Here is a 20,793-nt window from a genome sequence, read left to right as displayed (position 1 = left end):
GCTGAGGGTGGCTGGCACTTACTTGGAGGTAGCGGTGGAGCTGGTGAGAAGTGGTGAGCTCAAGCATGTGGAGCCAACTGGACTTGCTGGTGGATATAGCGTATGAGAGAAAAAAAGAAATAAATCATAATTCCTAGATATTTGTCTTGAGCAACTGGAGGAGAAGAGAAGATAGAGTGAAGGTGGGAAGAAAATGCAAGGAAAACAGAATCGAGGGTTCTGTTTTGGACACATTTTTAATACTGGCATGCCTCTTAGGTGTCAAAGTGAACATGTCTACAACTAGAGAAACATCAAGGAGGATAATGACAGCAGAGATGTTTCCAAAAATAATGAGTTCAAAATTAAAGGATTGAGAGGCCCCGGGAAAAGTTCATAAAATCCTCAAATGTTTTTGTCAAAATGTCCATCTTCACTATCATGCTGTACAAATAAAATATAAAGTGAAGAATGTCATTTGGGCTATTATAAAATTTCGTTGGAAAAATTACATCCCCAAATTCCAATCCATTTATTCTTAGTTCTAACAGTAAGTATATAGATACCATTATAGCTTACATTTTGTTACATATGAAGTATAATACATATGATTTCACAGTTTGTATTGCATTTTTCAAGATAAAGCTTGAATGCAAGCTTTTTCACTATTTACTATGAAACGTAAGTGGCCTTTTTGATATCCTGAACAAAATGCAAAAGGACTGCTATAGTTTGACTCTGTCCCCTCCAAAATTCGGGTGTTGAAACATAATGGCTCATGTGATGGCATTAAGAGTTGGTGCCTTTAAAAGATGATTAGTCTATAAAGGCTCCTCCCTCAAGAATGGAATTAAGGGACTCATAAAAGAGGCTTCATGTAGCCTTTGGCCCTCTTGTCCTTCCCTTCAGAAGATGCAGCAACAGGGCACAGTCTTGGAAGCAGAGAACCTGCCCCTTACCAGACACCAAAACCCACCAGAGCCTTCATCTTGGACTTCTCAGCCTCTGGAATTGTGAAAAATAAACTTCTGTGCTTTATAAATTACAGGACAGAATCTTGCCGTGGCAAAAACACAGGGAAACAGATATAACATAAACATTTTCTCTTCAACAGCAAGTTCACATATTTATTAACAGAATACCTTTCTACATTTCCTAAATTCGTAATGGCAGGAGGTGGAGAGTAATGATTTTTCTTACTTTACTGCCCTAGAAGTTAAATAAGTATTACTTGGTAAAAAATGCAAAATCGCTGTCTTAAGAATTCTGCCGTCAACTACTAATTTTTCTTTTGTGCATTTATCCTGAGTAGGACAGGCTTTGGAAATGTTCCAGTTAATACAAGCAGAGACTTACTGGTTGTAGTGTTTGCTGTGATGTCCAATGTGATAGTCAGCTAGGGTGGCTATAACAAATTTCTATAGACTGGGTGGCTAAAACAACAAACATTGATTTCTCATGGTTCTGGAAGCTGGAAGTTTGAGATCAGGGTGCCGGTATGGTCAGGTTCTGGTGAGGACTCTTTTCCTGGTTATGTCCTCACAAGGCCTTTCCTTGGTGCACGAGTGCAGAGAGAGAGAGAGAGAGAGAGAGTGCTCTTGTCTCCTCCTCTTTTTATAAGGGCATTAATCTCGTCACATGGGCTTCACCCTCATAATTTCATTTAAACCTAATTACCTTTCAAAGCCTCATTTCCAAATACCATCACATTGAGGATTAGGGTTTCAACATATACATTTTGGAAGAATACAAACATTTGGTCCATTGCATAGCACCCAGCCCAGAGCCCCCCTTCAGGCTGGAGACCCTCATACTCTCTGGTGCAGAGAGTGTTGGCTGCTGACAGGTTACAACTGAGGCCTCCCAAAGACTTGCCTTCAGTGAGGGAAGTGGCCTCTCCCAAGGTCTCCTATCCACAAGGGTGAGGAGGTGGCTGCAACAGGAGTGGGAGATGCAAAGATCCAGTCCTCTTGACTCAGTTCCAGACAACCTAAATGAGCTATCCCACCTCCTGAGCGCCCCTCCCCAAGAGGTCACCTCAGGCCAAACTCTGCTGCTGTCCTACTTCCTCATGCCCTCACAAGTGTTTTCTCAATAGACTCGTGCACACGACTCTCTGTCTCAGAATCTACTTCTTGGGAAACCCAACCTAAGACACTAGAAGACCTCATTAACAGCATATTCAAGTAATCAATAATCAAATGATACAGATTTCTCTACATTTTGTGTAGGTTATGCCACAGTGTAAAAAAAGCAAACATGGTGGATAATGCTCAAAATATAGAATACATGATCAGACACTCCCAGGGCTTGCTGTATGCACTTCGCATATATCACACATACATTCGTGGAAGAGAAATATCTTAGGTCTGTTTGGTACCATATGATTTTGGCTGTCACAGGAAGTAGTCTCTTTGCTCATTATAACTGATCTCTGAATTCATTACCATAAGAGACTACCAAGTTTTGATCCCATTATGCTAGAATTTATTTTTGTTTCTTAAGGATGTATAACAACAGGGAGCCCAGCTTCAGGCAGGGTATAGTTGGAAAAAATGAAGAGTAAATAAAATGAGTTTGCCACTTCAGCAGAGCTCCTTAAGAATTCCTCAGTATGGATTCTGTGGCTGCATCTAAAATATAGGCTTTTGATTTTGAATTGATTTATTATACACATAACAATTCCTAGATCATAGATCATTTCTACTAATTTGTTTCCATCATCAAAACATTCAGGCTTCACTTTTTGAGATTCTTTATAACAACTTAAAAAAAGATAACATTAAAACATTAACAGTATGTTTAGTAGCAAGTTATTGATGAAATAAGTTATGATGTATCCATACTATAAAATATCACTCATCTTTTTTTTTTTTTTTTTCTGAGACAGGGCCTTGCTCTATCACCCAGGCTGGAGTGCAGTGGTGTAAACACAGCTCACTGCAGTCTCCACTTTCATGCATCTGTTAAATAATATTTTAATGGTGTGCTTATTGACATGGACTATATTTATTATATATTGGTAAGTTAAATTATAAAATGAAAAATATAATTCAAAAATTTATAAATTCTAAAAACATTATTTTTGCAAAAGTATAGAAGTAAATAAATCACCGATATGTGGTTAATGATTTATTTTAATTTATCTTATTTACGTCTTTCTACAATTATGTAATAAAAATTAGTTAGATTTTTAAATAGTGCTGTGGAGGTAGGAATTTGCAAAGAATATTCAGACTTTTCCCTTATGCCGCTTGGGTAGCTGTAGCTCAGCGTTTGGCAAAGTCCAACATAGCCTAACTTACATTCAGAGATTCAGTTACAAAGAGGATCGGTCTTCAGGATTCTCTTATTTTTTGATGGTTATTTCTCCATTATTTCCTTTTCAGGCTTTGAATTTTGTCGTTCCTGTTGAAAGTTTTTTTTTTTTTTTTTTTTTTTTTTTGGGACAGGCTCTCATTCTGTTGCTCAGGCTGGAGTTGCAGTGGCACTATCATGGCTCACTGCAGCCTCTATCTCCCCATGTTCAGGCGATTCTCCCACCGCAGCCTCCTGAATAGCTGGGACTACAGGTGTGTGCCACCACTCCTGGCTAATTTTATTTTTGTATTTTTATGAAGACAAGGTTTCATTATGTGGCCCAGGCTGGCCTTGACCTCCTGAGCTCAAGCGATCTGTCTGCCTTGGCCTCTCAAAGTGCTGGGATTACAGACATGAACCTCTGCACCCTGCCGAAAGCCATTTTTACTACATAATTATAGAAAGATGTAAATAAGATAAATGAAAAAGAAAAATTATTAATAATTCATACGCCACATATTATGGTGATTTATTTGTTTTCATACTTTTGCCAAAATAATGCATATAGAATTTATAATTTTTTAACTATATTTCCCATGTTATAATTTAACTTACCAATACATAATAAATATAGTCCATGGCACAAGCACACCATTAAAATATTATTTAATAGATGCATTAAGGTGGAGACTTGACCAGGCACGGTGGCTCACACTTAAAACCCCAGCACTTTGGGAGGCCAAGGCGGGAAAATCAAGAGGTCAGGAGTTCAAGAACAGCCTGACCAACATAGTGAAACCCCATCTCTACTAAAAATACAAAAAGTAGCTGGGTGTAGTGGCAGGCGGCTGTAATCACAGCTACTCAGGAGGCTAAGGCAGGAGAATCACTTGAACCCAGGAGGCAGAGGTTACAGTGAGCCAAAATCATGCCACTGCACTCCAGCCTGGGCGATAGTGCAAGACTCTGCAATGTCATGGATATTGATTTTCCTTTCACAAAGAATCAATACTGTGAAAATGGCCACACTGCCCAAAGTGATTTACAGATTCAATGCTATCCCCACCAAACTACCATTGACTTTCTTCACAGAATTGGGAAAAACTACTTTAAATTTCATATGGAACCAAAAAAGAGCCCAGATAGTCAAGACAATCCTAAGCAAAAAGAACAAAGCTGGAGGCATTACACTACCTGACTTCAAACTATACTACAAGGCTACAGTAAACAAAACAGCATGGTACTGGTACCAAAACAGAGATATAGACCAATGGAACAGAACAGAGGCCTCAGAAATAACACCACACATCTACAACCATCTGATCTTTGACAAACCTGACAAAAATAGGCAATGGGGAAAGGATTCTCTATTTAATAAATGATGTTGAGAAAACTGGCTAGCCATATGCAGAAAGCTGAAACTGGATCCCTTCCTTATACCTTATACAAAAATTAACACATGATGGATTAAAGACTTGAGCGTGAGACCTAACTCCACAAAAACCCTAGAAGAAAACCTAGGCAATACCATTCAGGACATAGGCATGGACAAAGACTTCATGACTAAAACACCAAAAGCAATGGCAACCAAAGTCACAATTGACAAATGGGATCTAATTAAACTAAAGAGCTTCTGCACAGCAAAAGAAACTATCATCAGAGTGAACACGCAACCTACAGAATGGGAGAAAGTTTTTGCAATCTATCCATCTGACAAAGGGCTAATATTCAGAATCTACAAAGAACTCAAACAAATTTACAAGAAAAAAACAACTCCATCAAAAAGTGGGCAAAGGATATGAACAGACACTTCTCAAAAGAAAACATTTATGCAGCCAACAGACATATAAAAAAACGGTCATTATCACTGGTATTCAGAGAAATGCAAATCAAAACCACAATGAGATACCGTCTCACACCAGTTAGAATGGCGATCATTAAAAAGTCAGGAAACAACAGATGCTGGAGTGGATGTGGAGAAATAGGAACGCTTCTACACTGCTGGTGGGAGTGTAAATTAGTTCAACCATTGTGGAAGACAGTGTGGTGATTCCTCAAGGATCTAGAACCAGAAATACCATTTGACCCAGTGATCCCATTACTGGGTATATACCCAAACGATTATAAATCATTCTACTATAAAAACACATGCACACGTATGTTTACTGTGGCACTGTTCACAATAGCAAAGACTTGGAACCAACCCAAATGTCCATCAATGATAGACTGGTTAAAGAAATCATGGTACATATACACTATGGAATACTATGCAGCCATAAAAAAGGATGAGTTCATGTCCTTTGCAGGGACATGGATGAAGCTGGAAATCATCATTCTCGGCAAACTAATACAAGAACAGAAAACCAAACACTGCATGTTCTCACTTATAAGTGGGAGTTGAACAATGAGAACACATGGACACAGGGTGGGGAACATCACACACTGGGGCCTGTCGGGTGGTGGGGAGTCGGGGGACAGATAGCATTAGGAGAAATACCTAATGTAGATGATGGGTTGATGGGTGCAGCAAACTACCATGACACATACATACCTATGTAACAAACCTGCACGTTCTGCACAGGTACCCTAGAACTTAAAATATATTAAAAAATTAGAAAGAAAAGAAAAAAAAGAAAAAGGTGGAGACCACAGTGAGCCATGTTTGCACCACTGCACTCCAGCCTGGGTGACAGAGCAAGACACTGTCTAAAAAAAAAAAAAAAAAAAAAAGCATGATATTTTATAGTATGGATACATCATAACTTATTTTGTCAATAACTTGCTTTTAAACATATTGTATGTTTTAATGTTAGCTTTTTTTATTTATATAAACAGTGTATCAGTGGACATCCCTGTGAATAAATCTGTGTACACTTAGCTGGTTATTTCCGTAGAACAAATTCTTAGACGTGGGATTTATAGATCCAAGAGTATGTACATATTTAAGATTTTTAAAAACACTCATTGCTAAATTGTTTTCATTTATATTCCCACCAGCAGTAGTTGAGAATACCCTTTCCCCACACCCTTGTTACCCTGAATATGTAATTATTTTTCATCTTTGCTAATGAAATAGATGAAAAGCAAGATCTTGGTTTTGGGTGCATTTCTTTGATTTCTAATAAGCCTGAATTTTTTAATAAAATGCTTATTGGCTATGCATATTGCTTTTTTTGTGAACTGCCTATTCATGTCCTCTGAACATAAAATATTGAATTCTAATATTTCTCTTATTGAGTTTTAAGAGCTCTGTCGACATATTTATCATATATGTAAAATTACATATGATCTAATGAGTTTTTCTCCAATTTTTCTTAATTTTAAATTTCATTTTCATGGCACAAAGAGTTTTAAAGTAGTCAAATGTATAACATTTTTTATTTATAATTCTACCTATGTTGCATTGCTTAAAAAAAAACATTCTGTACCCAAGATCTAAGATGAATGATCTAAGAGGAAATTATACTTTCTCTCAGTAATTTATGGATTCATTTTTAAAAATTTGTATTTAAACATTTAACCTACTAAACTTTTGATTATAGCTCTGAGATGGGACTCTAATTTTATTTTTTTCCATTATTTGGCAATTCCAACATTTACAAAACAATTCATTCCTTTATCTCCTCAAGTGAAATGGTGTCTTTAATATATCAAAATTCTTCAATATATTAAAACCAGTTCTGGACTTTTTATTCTAATGCTTGTTTTGTCTGTGAGTTCTATATCTGTATAATACTTTTAATTAAAGTAATTATAATGCATTTTGATATCTGATATGATTTATCTCTTCTTTATATTTTTTAAAATTATATTTTATGTTTAACTATACTCTTCTTCGTCAAAATGTCCATTATTCTTACATATTTATCTTTCCATATTTTTTAAATAGAAATTTTGGCACATTTCCTCTTTTCCTCCACCTCCCAGATTTTTGGGGGGATTTTCTCTGAGATACCATTTAATTTATATTTGAATTTAGGAAGAACTTACTTTTTATAATATTAAAATATCCAGAAACAGAGTTTATCCTTCCATTTATTTATGTCTTTATGACTCTTGGTCAGGATTTGTAGATTCTTTGCACAGGCCTACCACATTTCATGTTCAGTTCATTCTTTTATTTATTTTTTTGAGATAAAATCTTACTCTGTCCCCCAAGCTGGAGTGCAGAGGCATAATCATAACTCACTGCAGCCTCAAACGTCTGTGTTCAAGTGATCCTCCCACCTCAGCCTCCCAGCTAATTAAAAATTTTTTTTGTTTGAAGATGAGGTTTTGTTATATTGACCAGGCTGGCCTTGAACTCCTGGGCTGAAGTGATCCTCCTGCCTCAGCCTCCCAAAGTGTTGGGATTCCAGAATAAGCCACTGTGCTCAGCCTATCATTCTATTTTTTTAAAAAAAACAAGTTCTTATTCATAAATGATATGGTGCTTTTGATCCTGCATAAGGAGAAAATTAATTTCTTTCAATCTGAAGTAGTTTTATTTTGAAAGTAAATCAACTAGTGAACTTGAGTAGCTAGTTTACAAATATCGTGCAAATTTCAAAAAGTCAAAATATTAATAGTATAAACAATGAAATAAAATCTCCTTTCACCCTTCTCCCTGGCCACCACGTTCTTCTCCCTGTAAGCGACTGCTATATTCTGTTAGAGCAGAGTTTTAAAAACAAACAAATTTTAAAAGTATATACCTATATAATATACACACACACACACACGGGGAGATAGATATACGAAATAGATGCAATATATACAAAAATATATCTATGTGAACAAAACAGTGTGCTAAGTATTTTTAAGGAATCAAATGGAAGGCTAAGACCTGAGAAGGAGTCTGGGAGTCTGTTCAAAAACAGAGAGAGAAGCAGATGAAAAAACTCTGGTACTTTTCCAATATTGTCAGTTACCAGTTTATTTAAACTCCAAATGCATTTTCTCACCAAGTTACAGCAAAAGATAAATCTAGAATCCATGCCACATTAACTGCACAAAATATAAATGTCCACCACCTAAGCTTTCCCCTGCGTCAGATGGCAAATAAGATAGGAACCACACATTCCTGGGAGGCAACAGATCAAGAGCGCAAAATGACAAATCAAATTTCTTTACCAAAATGTACTAAGCTTCTTCAATTAGTTGGGAGAAGCTTAAATAAATCAAAACCACGGCACAAAAATAACTTAAAAGCCGTTCCCCAGATAAATTTGTATTATGCTGTAAACAACTCAGAACAGCCGCTCAGAATGGTGGTGAGTAAAGCTGGCAAGCTAGCTAGCTGGTGCAAGCCGGCAGCTTTCGTAGTCACTATAGTTCAGCCCAGAGGTCGGGGGAAATGGAGGGACTGATGAAGCTCTGGGCAGTGGAGGCAGATGGGAGAGGAATAGTAGGTGATTGAGGGGGAGAGGGGGTTGTAGGGAAGGGGGAGGTGCTGATTCAAGCAAACCAAACTCACAAAAGGCTGATTTATAAACAGAAATGCCATTTGTTCATTAACCCCGCACAGGGGGATTAGAGGTGTATTTTATTCACTCTGCAGAAAAACCTAATGTGCTATCCCATTCTGCAATAGAGTATACTTACTCTGCATGATCGGGGTACTCCTGGTCAATGAATGCAGCTCTCTATTCCCTGGGCAATGCTGGGAAGACCCAGATATATGTTATCCTGTGGTCTCGACTCTTTTCGTCTTTTCATTCCAGTCCCTTCTGTTAACATATCATTCCTCCAGATACGGACCACGATAACATCATGTGGACCAGACTCATTTTTCAGCGTACTCTCCAGTCCAAGTTTCCTGAAGTCTTCCCTCTCTCCTCAGTCTCTTGGTGGGGACCTTACTGTAGGTCGCTGGGAGGTAAGAGTAATATAATGTGACAGTCAACTGCACAGGTTCTGAGCTCCACAGGCTTTGTTCCAATCTTTGCCTGGCCCTGTGCCAGCTAGGTAACCTCAAGTAGTTCTTTAACTTTTCTCTTCCTTGTCTGTGAAAATGGGAATGATAAATAGTACCAACCTCAGCAAGTCACTGTGAAGATTAAAGGAGCTAATTCATTGCTGAACACCTAGCACTGTGCCTCGTGTATGTAGAACACTCAAAAGTTATTGGCCATTAGTGTTATGGCTACTGCTATGTAATTCTGTTGATTTGCAGTTGTCTCTGCTCAGGAAGAATAAACTATTTTTAACCTTTTGCCCAAATTAGGGAAAAGAAAATGAAACGTCAAGTGAGAGACCAGTTTGACCTGATGGTGAAAAATCTGAAACTTATTCCATGTTTTAAAGAAATGCAACTGTATTGCTTCCAAATGTGAATATATTGCACCCCAAATACGTGGAGAATAAGAAAATAAAGAAATTTGTTTAAAGGTAGAGTAAGTTAAAAAAAAAAAGGAGAGAGAACTTAATGTAAAAATACAATTTACAATAAGCAAGTGTTTCTGGAGCACCTAGTATCTACCTGCTTCCATTCTTGCCTTTCTGAAATCTATTTGCAACACAGTAGCCAAAATAATCTTCTAGAGGATTAAGTTCGATCATGTCACTTCTCTGTTCAGAATCTTCCCACCGCATTCAAAGTAAAAACCAACGTCTTGATAATGCTCTACAAAGCTTATATAACCTGCTCATCCCCCTCCTCGGCACCTTCTATGACTTTATCTCTTAACTCCCTCCCCGTTACTCATTCTGCACACTGGACTCTGCTGTCATTTAACTTGCCAGGCATTCCTGCCTTAGGACCTTGGTACTTATGGTCTCCTCTGCCTGGAATCCTCCTCTCCTTCAAAGTCACATCTCCTGCAGGGCTTACTCAAATACCACCTTCCCTGACCACCCTACTTAAAAGTTGTAACTTCCTCCCCACCCCCATCACTCAGTAGTTTTCTTCCCACCTCTATTTTCTCTATAGCATTTCACCATCTAATTTACTGTATATTTATTGATATATTTTATTTATAATCTCTCTCACCTCACCCTCCCTGTAATAAAAGCTCCACATGACAAGAGTTTTGGTACTGTGTCCACTGCTACATCCCTAGTCCCTAGCATAGTGGCAGAGTGAGAGCATTATTTGTGGAATGGATGAATTCACGAATGATGCTAGGTGCTTTTACCTCTCAGTTATATCTTTTGGTAAAGGTTTGGTTTTCATAATATGCCACTAAATGGCAGCTGTTATTATAACCATGGATTTTTACAGATGCCAAGGCGAGCAGATCACCTGAGGTCACGAGTTGGAGACCAGTCTAGCCAATATGATGAAACCCCATCTCTACTAAAAATACAAAAAAATTAGCTGGGCATGGTGGTGGGTGCCTGTATTCCCAGCTATTTGGGAGGCTGAGGCAGGAGAATCGCTTGAAACTGAGAGGCAGAGGTTCAGTGCAGTGAGCCAAGATTGTGCCACTGCACTCCAGCCTGGGTGGCAAGAGTGAAACTCTGTCTCAAAAAAAGAAAAAAAAAAGGATTAAAAGCATCTTTAATTTCTTGAAGCTGGATTTTGAAAATCACTGTTTAACATGTGGATGTCTTTTAAAGGCATTGGACATAAGATTGACATTCAGAGGAGGAAGTTGTTTTGAACTTTTTACTCAATATAAATGACATGTGTTGCTTCTGAATTAAAATAAATTAGGAATTTTCATATGCATTTAATTTAGCTTTTTCTATGTTAGCACTAATTCTCCAACCCTTAACAATGATTCTGAAGTGTATTTAAATGGTGTACAACGGCAGATGTGCGGGCCTGGATGTCCTGCTTCTGCATTGTTGGAGATGAGGCCCGCCTACTGAATTTCTGGTTTCTATTACAGCTGATGACATGAAAGAAATGCTTGTAAGAACAAATGTTAGGTTCCAGGCTGTATCCTAATTTAATAGTGTAGTTGAAAAAGGAAAGTTGATGATTCATTCTAAAACCCCTGGGGAAGGAGGGGTGATTATAAACAATTTGGAAAGGGGCAAGGGAGTCTAATATGAAACCATCGCAGCAATCTTAAACAACAACCAAAAAAATCTTGTCTAAACTTGATTGAATGCTGATTTTTTTTTTTTTCCAGAATGATATTAGCTGGGGAAAGACTGTTAACTTCAAAACTTTTTTCTCTCTTATCAGATTTGGGGAGCAGGAGGTTGTAACCATATTAAGTTTTGATAATTTCAGATAATATGAAACGTTGGGATGAAACATTACCCTGAGGTTTTCATAATCGTGGATTTTCCTCAAAGCAGTACACGTGATTGTAGTTTTTTGTTTTTGTTTTTGTTTTGTTTTTTTTTTGAGACAGAATCTTGCTGTGTCGCCCAGGCTGGAGTTCAGTGGCATGATCTTAGCTCACTGCAAACTCTGCCTCACCGTTTCAAGCAATTCTCTGCCTCAGCCTCCCGAGTAGCTAGGATTACAGGCATCCACCCCCAGACCTGGCTAATTTTTGTATTTTTAGTAGAGATGGGGTTTCACCATCTTGGCCAAGCTGGTCTTGAACTCCTGACCTCATGATCCACTGGCTTTGGCCTCCCAGATTACAGGCGTGAGCCACCACAACCAGCTGATAGTAATTTTTTAAGGGGCCACAACACTAGGAAAATTTTTACGGAGGAAGAGACATTTTTAAAAAATGGAAAAAGAAAAAAAAAGAAAAGGACCTAAAATCTAAGGCACATCAGCCGTCTACATCGGTGGGGCAGACAGCTGCCATGGGCAAGGCCCCAAGACCCCTTCCACTGCTTGCTTGTTGATGCCTGAAACTTTGAAAATCAGGAATTTGTTTTCTTGGATTAAGATTTTATCTATTAAAATACTGATAGCCCTGCCTACGATCACAAGTTCAACTTTCTGGGCCATTTTTACCCTCATGGTTATGGCCTCACTGGCTCCAGGTCTAACAGGCTCGGGAGAAAGCACGAGGCCCCTGGCTGGGTGGAGATGAGGCTGTATGTGTGATGGGAGAGGGAGCTGCAGACACCCGTGGGTGGTGAGTATACCAAAGATCATCAGAGTGGGAGGTAAAGCAGAAAGAAAAGCTGAAACCCTTTTCCTGGGGAGGGACCATTTTTACACATTCTTACTAAAGTCTTCCTTCCCTGCTTACTGAAGGTTGATATGGTAACGTGATCCTACGAAAGCCCACACACCTGACTCTCAGGTAATCCTAAACCATAGCCTGGATTATCATAGCAGTAAATCCCCCAGCATTAACCAAAACCACTCACTTAACTTTGATTAACATCTATTGTTTCTCCATAACAACCAGAGACAATGTCTTTATCGTTTTAAAAGGTATTCTGTAAAATACTTCTAATGTGGAGGAATTAATCTTTCTCCCCCACAGTTCTATAAAGGAGTAAAATCAGTGCTGCTGTGTAAAAATGACTCCAGCCTGGCTGTTGTCTGTTAGGCTTTTTGGACTAGTGTTACTAGCTCCATGGTTACCTCATTGAGATAACATGACATTTTATTTTAATTTCTCACTATTTAACTTAGTTATGTTCTTTTTTGTAACTTCCACAACAATTTAGTACCCAGGAAGAGGGAAAAAGGGATTTAATAAAATTTGTCTTATTATGCCATTTTTAAATGACGATTTCAGTACAGTACACATCTTTGCTTGTTAGAGCAATGGCATGGCTGTTTGAAAAGAGTCCTCTTGGCTTGTAAAGATTACCAGGTTTTTTCATCATCATTAATTTAACTACCCCATATTTAGCACAGATTATGTAGCAGACACCTAAGTGCTAGGTACTAAGGCTACAAAGCTGAGGTCTGCCATCCTGGCCTTAAGTTGCTTAGCTTAGTCAGAGCAAGGAGACAGACAAATGACTGTCTGCTAAGAACATGACAGGAATCTGTGGGAGACTGTGGAAGCCTCCTAACCGATGCTGGGGCATCAGAAAGCTTTTCTGTGGGGATATCATGTTAAAGTTGAGAGTTTTAAGGATGTGAAAAATGGTAAGAATTAACCAGAAGGGCCAAGCACAGTGGCTCAAGTCTGTAATCCCAGAACTTTGGGAGGCTGAAACAAGCAGATCACTTGAGGTCAGGAGTTCGAGAGCAGCCAACCCGGTGAAACCGCATCTCTACTAAAAATACAAAAATAGCTGGGTGTGGTGGTGGGCACCTGTAATCCCAGCTACTCGGGAGGCTGAGGAGGGAGAATTGCTTGAACCCGGGAAGCGGAGGTTGCAATGAGCTGAGATCGTGCCGTTGCACTCCAGCCTGAATGACAGAGCGAGACTCCATCTCAAAAAAAAAAAAAGAATTAACCAGATGAAAAAACGGTGGAGAAATATTCCAGGCAGAGGGAACAGCATATGCAAAGAAACAAAGGAGAGAACATATTTTCCCGTTTGTCTTTGCCTCTGTAGGACAGGGACCAAGATTCTTTCTCATCACTGTAAAAACAAAAACACAACAATGATAACAAAGAAAAGCCCCACTTTATCCTAGCAAGAATGACCTGGTGCTGGTGGCGGTAGCTGACAATACGCCTCTTTCAGAGGAAGTTTAAGTTCTCTTAAGCTACCTACCAAGAAGGAGAGGGCTGATGCAAGCACTGAGATGGCTTTAACACATCTACATCAGAAAAAGCAAGAGGATAAAACCAGACACAAAGGATGTGAAGCCTTAAGTAGTGGAGTCATGTATCATAATTAGTGATATCGTAGCTCATATATGTGTATTTCATTTCCTAACTGGTCACAATTTTTTTCATATTATCTTTGTTAAATTGTTATAAAAGAGTCCCTCCTTTCTTTTAAAATTCACCACTTAAGAATACTGATACAGTATTATTTGATTCTGAAATATCTGATTCCAGATGGATTTAACCAACCATCTATGAGACCATTGGTCATATTCCAAATGGAAATGAGATATTGAGTGGTTTTACCTCTGCACCTACGAACCTTTCAGAGAAAAGAAAGGAGCTGAAAGCTGTGGAATTAAACTCAGAATATGATGACTTACAGTAGTACCTTGTTTTGTAAAAGGGATATTTGGATTTTTGTGGGAAAATCTATTTTGTATTGCCAGACACACTAGTAACTGAATCCAAGTTACTGAATTTTTTGGCCTTTTTTTTTTTTTTTTTAATAGATGGGGGTTTCACTATGTTGCCCAGGCTGGTCTTGAACTCCTGGCTTCAAGTGATCCTCCCACCTTGGTCTCCCAAAGCATTGAGATTACAGGCATGAGCTGCCATGCCCGGCCATCAAGTCATTGAATTTTGATTACACATTCTTTTCCATTGATAATAGTTATGATTTTTAGAAGAGCAATCAAGATCGAGTGCTTGTTGTGACACATCATAGACTTTTAGAGATGTAAGTTACTTTGGGGATCTAGTCTAACCTTTAGTTCTAAATGAAGCTGAGAGAGGTAACTTAACATGGTGGCCAGAGCAAGACAAAACCTGGGCCTCCAAATTCTATTATATAAGTATTTAAGGCTACTGTGGCTGGGTCCCTCCCAGAAACCAGACCCTGACAGAGATTTGTTTGCAAGAAACACAATGGGGAGTGCCCTTGGGGTAAATACCTATAGGGGAGTGAAGGACTTAGGGTTGGGCGGAGGAAGGAGTTGAGCTGGTCAAGTGATCCCCCATGTGCTCAGAGCTAGAATGACCCCTCTGAGTTACTCTGCCTTAAGGCAAGGGCCTGGGGCCTCTATGCCCTGTCCCTAACCGACCAGTCATTGATATAGGCTGCTTTCATGGGGGCAGCATGACCTTGGGCAAGGTGGCAATCTTTCACTGAGGGCAATTCTGGGAGAAGGACTTCACTGAAGGTACTCAGTCACCATCACTCCCAGTAGCTGGAGAAGTGAGCACCAAAGTCCTTCAGAAGGCTCCACAGCTTCTGCTATAATGCCAAAGAAGAGCTTGGTAATGATGTCTTCATACATGATTTCTCCCACTAGTTAACAAGACCCTCATCAACAGATCCCCATTTTATGCTGGGCTCAAAAGAAGTATAAAATGTATCATATTGCTAAGATGCTATTAGGAACTCAATAATATTTTTGACAGATAAAATAAATTAATCGAAACATTAACTGTGGTTTGAAGACAGTAACTTTTTTTTTTCTTTTTTTTGAGATGGAGTCACTCTGTTGCCCAGGCTGAAGTGCAGTGGCGTGGTCTCAGCTCACTGCAACCTCTGAGCCCGGGTTCAAGTGATTCTCGTGCCTCATTCTCATGCCTCAGCCTCCTGAGTAGCCAGGACTACAGGCATGTGCCACCATGCCCAGCTATTTTTTTTGTATTTTTAGTAGAGACAGGGTTTCGCCATGTTGGCCAGGCTGGTCTCGAACTCCTGACCTCTGGTGATCCACCCGTGGTCGGCCTCCCAAAGTGCTGGGATTACAGGCATGGGCCACCGTGCTCAGCCTGAAAATGGTAATTTTTATAAAGACATTTCCTCTCTTACTTTTATAAAGACATTTCCCCTCTTAATTAAAGCTATAATTTGAATTAGAAATGTAATTTATCATGTTACATTAAAATCTGAATATTAGAAAGCCTCTTTGCTTTTTGATTGGCTTTTAACCCACACCATTGTGTGTGTGGGGTGAGGGAGATTAGAAACCAACATATTATTTTAAGATGAAAGAACGTGAGGGTAAGCCCAAAGATACAACTTTCGTGAAAGGCTTCCCTGTTGTCCTAATTAATTGCACAGAATCCTACGAGGGAAAACCCCTGCTAACTTCTAAGTTAGCCTGATATCCTTTTTTTCATTTGTATCACCAAGGGGTACAAGGTGAATAAATCAATATCCCTGGAACATACATTTAAAAATGCTAAACTTTTTATCTCCCTAACAGTTTCTTGTTTCATTAAGAAATTGGATTAAAGAAAAATCTTCACATTTAAAGCAGGATGAAGACTGGAAGTCTGAAGGATACAACACTAAAATATAAGAGGTGGTATGTCACATGAAAAATGTGGGTTTGTATTGAATAGCTCAGGTGTTTTCATTCCATCTGGAAGATCATTTGTGCCAAAGGAATATTTAGTGTACTTATATGCTACTGTCTGTGTGCACAAAATAATTTTGGTCTAAGGAAAAGACATCCCCGTTTTAACCAGTGCTCCAAACAAGAAGCAACCTTCAAGAATAACAGTAACAACAGAAGAACTAAAACATCACAAATTGCATTGAGAACTGTAATGAATGGCTTTTTGTGTCACTAAAGCAGCCCCTTGGCAGGCCCAGCTGCAGCTGTTAACATTTCAGGAGCATTCGAATTGGGCAGATGTGCTAAAGTGCAGCCATGCGCCCTTTCCAGGGTACTGGACATCATGTTTCAGTCATGGGCCTAAAGGAGTGGCCTCAGGAAACCTCACCCAGGAAGTGGCTGCAGCTGTCTCAGGGTTAGTGGTGTAAAGCAAGAGGCTGTCTCTTGTATTCCCTGACTTCTCAAAATGCCAAATAATCAACTAGTTGAAGCTTCAGCTGAGCTTTACCTTTTAAGAATATCATGTACAATAAAGTAATATTGATTTGGATATAGACATTCAGAGCTCAAAATAATTTTCATGGAAGTTTATAATTTTTTGCTTTTGTCAATAGTTTGCTAAATAACTTATGATGCAAAGAAAAGGTGGTGACTTCCTGTGGGTCGGAGAGGGCATGGTGACCTACAGGGACCTTTGCTGGGATTCCAGAACCAGTGTGTGCTATAGCAATGAGAAATAGGGCAAATATCCTCACCTCATCTCCCTAAACTACCATACTTCATTCATGTAATGAAGTCACAGTCCACATTTTCCAGCTTCCCTTTTCTTTGAATGAGACATTAGTGTATCAACTGAGCTGCTTTCACTCTAGTCTCCAATATCTTTCCTTTATCAGGAGTGTGTCAACATGAAAACAGAACTATTCATGATTTGTTTTCCTGTAGACAAAGTCACCAAGTGATTATTTTGTCTACAAGTTATTATGGTATTATGTAGATGAATAAGTGCATATCTAGGCCAACAAAACAAAACAAAAAAGCCCTTTAAAAACTTTTAGAAAAGAATTCTGCAACAGAACTGTTTACTTGGGTTTGTCTACTCCAGAAATGTAGACCTGGACTCAAATAGATATTGCTCACCTTAGCCAAGTGTATATAATAATAATACAGGCTTGGCACAGTGGCTCATATCTATAATCCCAGCACTTTGGGAGGCTGAGGGAGGTGGATTGCTTGAGCCCAGGAGTTTGAGATCAGCCTAGGCAACATGGTGAAACCCTGTCTCTACAAAAGATACAAAAATTAGCTGGGCGTGGCAGCATGCATCTGTAATCCCAGCTACTTGGGAGGCTGATGTGGGAGGATCGCTTGAATGTGGGAGGCAGAGGTTGCAGTGAGCCAAGATGGCACCACTGCACTCCAGATTGGGTGACAGAGAGAGACTCTGTCTCAAAAATTAAAATAACAATAATAATAAATAACACCAGAAGAGTTTATTTACTTGGAAGTTTATAAAAACCACAAAACATTTGCTGACAATGAAGTTACTCTCTAGAATTAGAACTGTATTTCATAGAAATATGCAATTTTCTTTGCATTATTCTTCCCCCAAACAAATTTAAAGGTTTCTGATATTCTCCATATCTTTCTAGTGAGATCTCTCAGAACAGTTTTGAAAGAACTGAAAACCTTCTAGCAGGGTTTTTATTTTTTTTGAGACGGAGTCTCGCTCTGTCGCCCAGGCTGGAGTGCAATGGCGCAATCTCGGATCACTGCAAGCTCCGCCTCCCGGGTTCACGCCATTCTCCTGCCTCAGCCTCTCCGACTACCTGGAACTACAGGCGCCCGCCACCACGCCCGGCTAATTTTTTTTGTATTTTTAGTAGAGACGGGGTTTCACCATGGTCTCGATGTCCTGACCTCGTGATCCGCCCACCTCGGCCTCCCAAAGTGCTGGGATTATAAGCGTGAGCCACCGCGCCTGGCCTCTAGCAGGGTTTTTTAGTTGGTGAGGGAAGAGGAATTTCAATCAGTAACATCTTAAACAGCTCTCAAATTGTCCTTGGACCAGACCACAGGACTCCACAGTAAGTTCCCTTCTCTGCATACCACAGTCTCAGGAATCTTTCTGATCTTCACTTCCATTGTAATCTAATTCTTGTGCCCTTGCAATTTGATACCTCAGACTGCACCTTCCTCCCCAAGTTCACTACTGCCTGAGACAGAGACTGTGTTTCCCTTTTTCTGGTATCCCACTGCTAAAGGCCATGCACCCACACCCAGTTCTGAGTCTCTGTACCCTAACTCAAGTCAACTGGATTCTCCACTTGCAACAAAGGCATTCTCTGAACTTGAGGGTTAATGCCCAGCATTTTGTGTGATCTTTGGTAGTGGAAAGTGATGATTCACACATCTCATGGTCCTCTGGTCTGGAAAGTTCTTTTTTTTTTTTTTTTATTATACTTTAGGGTTTTAGGGTACATGTGCACAATGTGCAGGTTTGTTACATATGTATCCATGTGCCATGTTGATTTCCTGCACCCATTAACTCGTCATTTAGCATTAGGTGTATCTCCTAATGCTGTCCCTCCCCCCTCCCCCCACCCCACAACAGTCCCCGGAGTGTGATGTTCCCCTTCCTGTGTCCATGAGTTCTCATTGTTCAATTCCCACCTATGAGTGAGAACATGCGGTGTTTGGTTTTTTGTCCTTGCGATAGTTTACTGAGAATGATGTTTTCCAGTTTCATCCATGTCCCTACAAAGGACATGAACTCATCATTTTTTATGGCTGCATAGTATTCCATGGTGTATATGTGCCACATTTTCTTAATCCAGTCTATCGTTGTTGGACATTTGGGTTGGTTCCAAGTCTTTGCTATTGTGAATAGTGCCGCAATAAACATACGTGTGCATGTGTCTTTATAGCAGCATGATTTATAGTCCTTTGGGTATATACCCAGTAATGGGATGGCTGGGTCAAATGGTATTTCTAGTTCTAGATCCCTGAGGAATCGCCACACTGACTTCCACAATGGTTGAACTAGTTTACAGTCCCACCAACAGTGTAAAAGTGTTCCTATTTCTCCACATCCTCTCCAGCACCTGTTGTTTCCTGATTTTTTAATGATGGCCATTCTAACTGGTGTGAGATGGTATCTCACTGTGGTTTTGATTTGCATTTCTCTGATGGCCAGTGATGATGAGCATTTCTTCATGTGTTTTCTGGCTGCATAAATGTCTTCTTTTGAGAAGTGTCTGTTCATGTCCTTTGCCCACTTTTTGATGGGGTTGTTTGTTTTTTTCTTGTAAATTTGTTTGAGTTCATTGTAGATTCTGGATATTAGCCCTTTGTCAGATGAGTAGGTTGCAAAAATTTTCTCCCATTCTGCCTGTTCACTCTGATGGTAGTTTCTTTTGCTTTGCAGAAGCTCTTTAGTTTAATTATCTCAATAGATGCAGAAAAGGCCTTTGACAAAATTCAACAACCCTTCATGCTAAAAACTCTCAATAAATTAGGTATTGATGGGACGTATCTCAAAATAATAAGAGCTATCTATGACAAACCCACAGCCAATATCATACTGAATGGGCAAAAACTGGAAGCATTCCCTCTGAAAACTGGCACAAGACGGATGCCCTCTCTCACCGCTCCTATTCAGCATAGTGCTGGAAGTTCTGGCCAGAGCAATCAGGCAGGAGAAGGAAATAAAGGGTATTCAATTAGGAAAAGAGGAAGTCAAATTGTTCCTGTTTGCAGATGACATGATTGTATATCTAGAAAACCCCATTGTCTCAGCCCAAAATCTCCTTAAGCTGATTAGCAACTTCAGCAAAGTCTCAGGATACAAAATCAATGTACAAAAATCACAAGCATTCTTGTACACCAATCACAGACAAACAGAGAGCCAAATCATGAGTGAACTCCCATTCACAATTGCTTCAAAGAGAATAAAATACCTAGGAATCCAACTTACAAGGGATGTGAAGGACCTCTTCAAGGAGAACTACAAACCAATGCTCAATGAAATCAAAGAGGATAGAAACAAATGGAAGAACATTCCATGCTCATGGGTTGGAAGAATCAATATCGTGAAAATGGCCATACTGCCCAAGGTAATTTATAGATTCAATGCCATCCCCATCAAGCTACTGATGACTTTCTTCACAGAATTGGAAAAAACTACTTTAAAGTTCATATGGAACCAAAAAAGAGCCCGCATCGCCAAGTCAATCCTAAGCCAAAAGAACAAAGCTGGAGGCATCACGCTACCTGACTTTAAACTATACTACAAGGCTACAGTAACCAAAACAGCATGGTACTGGTACCACAACAGAGACATAGATCAATGGAACAGAACAGAGCCCTCAGAAATGATGCCGCATAGCTACAACTATCTGATCTTTGACAAACCTGACAAAAACAAGAAATGGGGAAAGGATTCCCTATTTAATAAATGGTGCTGGGAAAACTGGCTAGCCATATGTAGAAAGCTGCAACTGGATCCCTTCCTTACACCTTATACAAAAATTAATTCAAGATGGATTAAAGACTTA

At 39.4% G+C, this 20,793-nt stretch overlaps 1 protein-coding gene across 1 annotated transcript in view; it reads right to left on the bottom strand.

Annotated features, from left to right (window-relative positions):
- Positions 1-20,793, bottom strand: part of WDFY2 (WD repeat and FYVE domain containing 2) — a 322,692-nt gene that overhangs the window by 211,628 nt on the left and 90,271 nt on the right. Inside the window, exon 2 of the mRNA XM_058437932.1 lies at positions 8,863-9,129. The gene's annotated coding sequence lies outside the window, so the exon portion shown is untranslated. The remainder of the gene's footprint in view (positions 1-8,862; positions 9,130-20,793) is intronic.

Source organism: Hylobates moloch, unplaced genomic scaffold (assembly GCF_009828535.3).
Source record: "Hylobates moloch isolate HMO894 unplaced genomic scaffold, HMol_V3 SCAFFOLD_4, whole genome shotgun sequence".
Classification (NCBI taxonomy): Eukaryota; Metazoa; Chordata; class Mammalia; order Primates; family Hylobatidae; genus Hylobates; species Hylobates moloch.
Note: the sequence above shows the minus strand (reverse complement) of the source record. Positions and strands in the feature narration are given on the sequence as shown.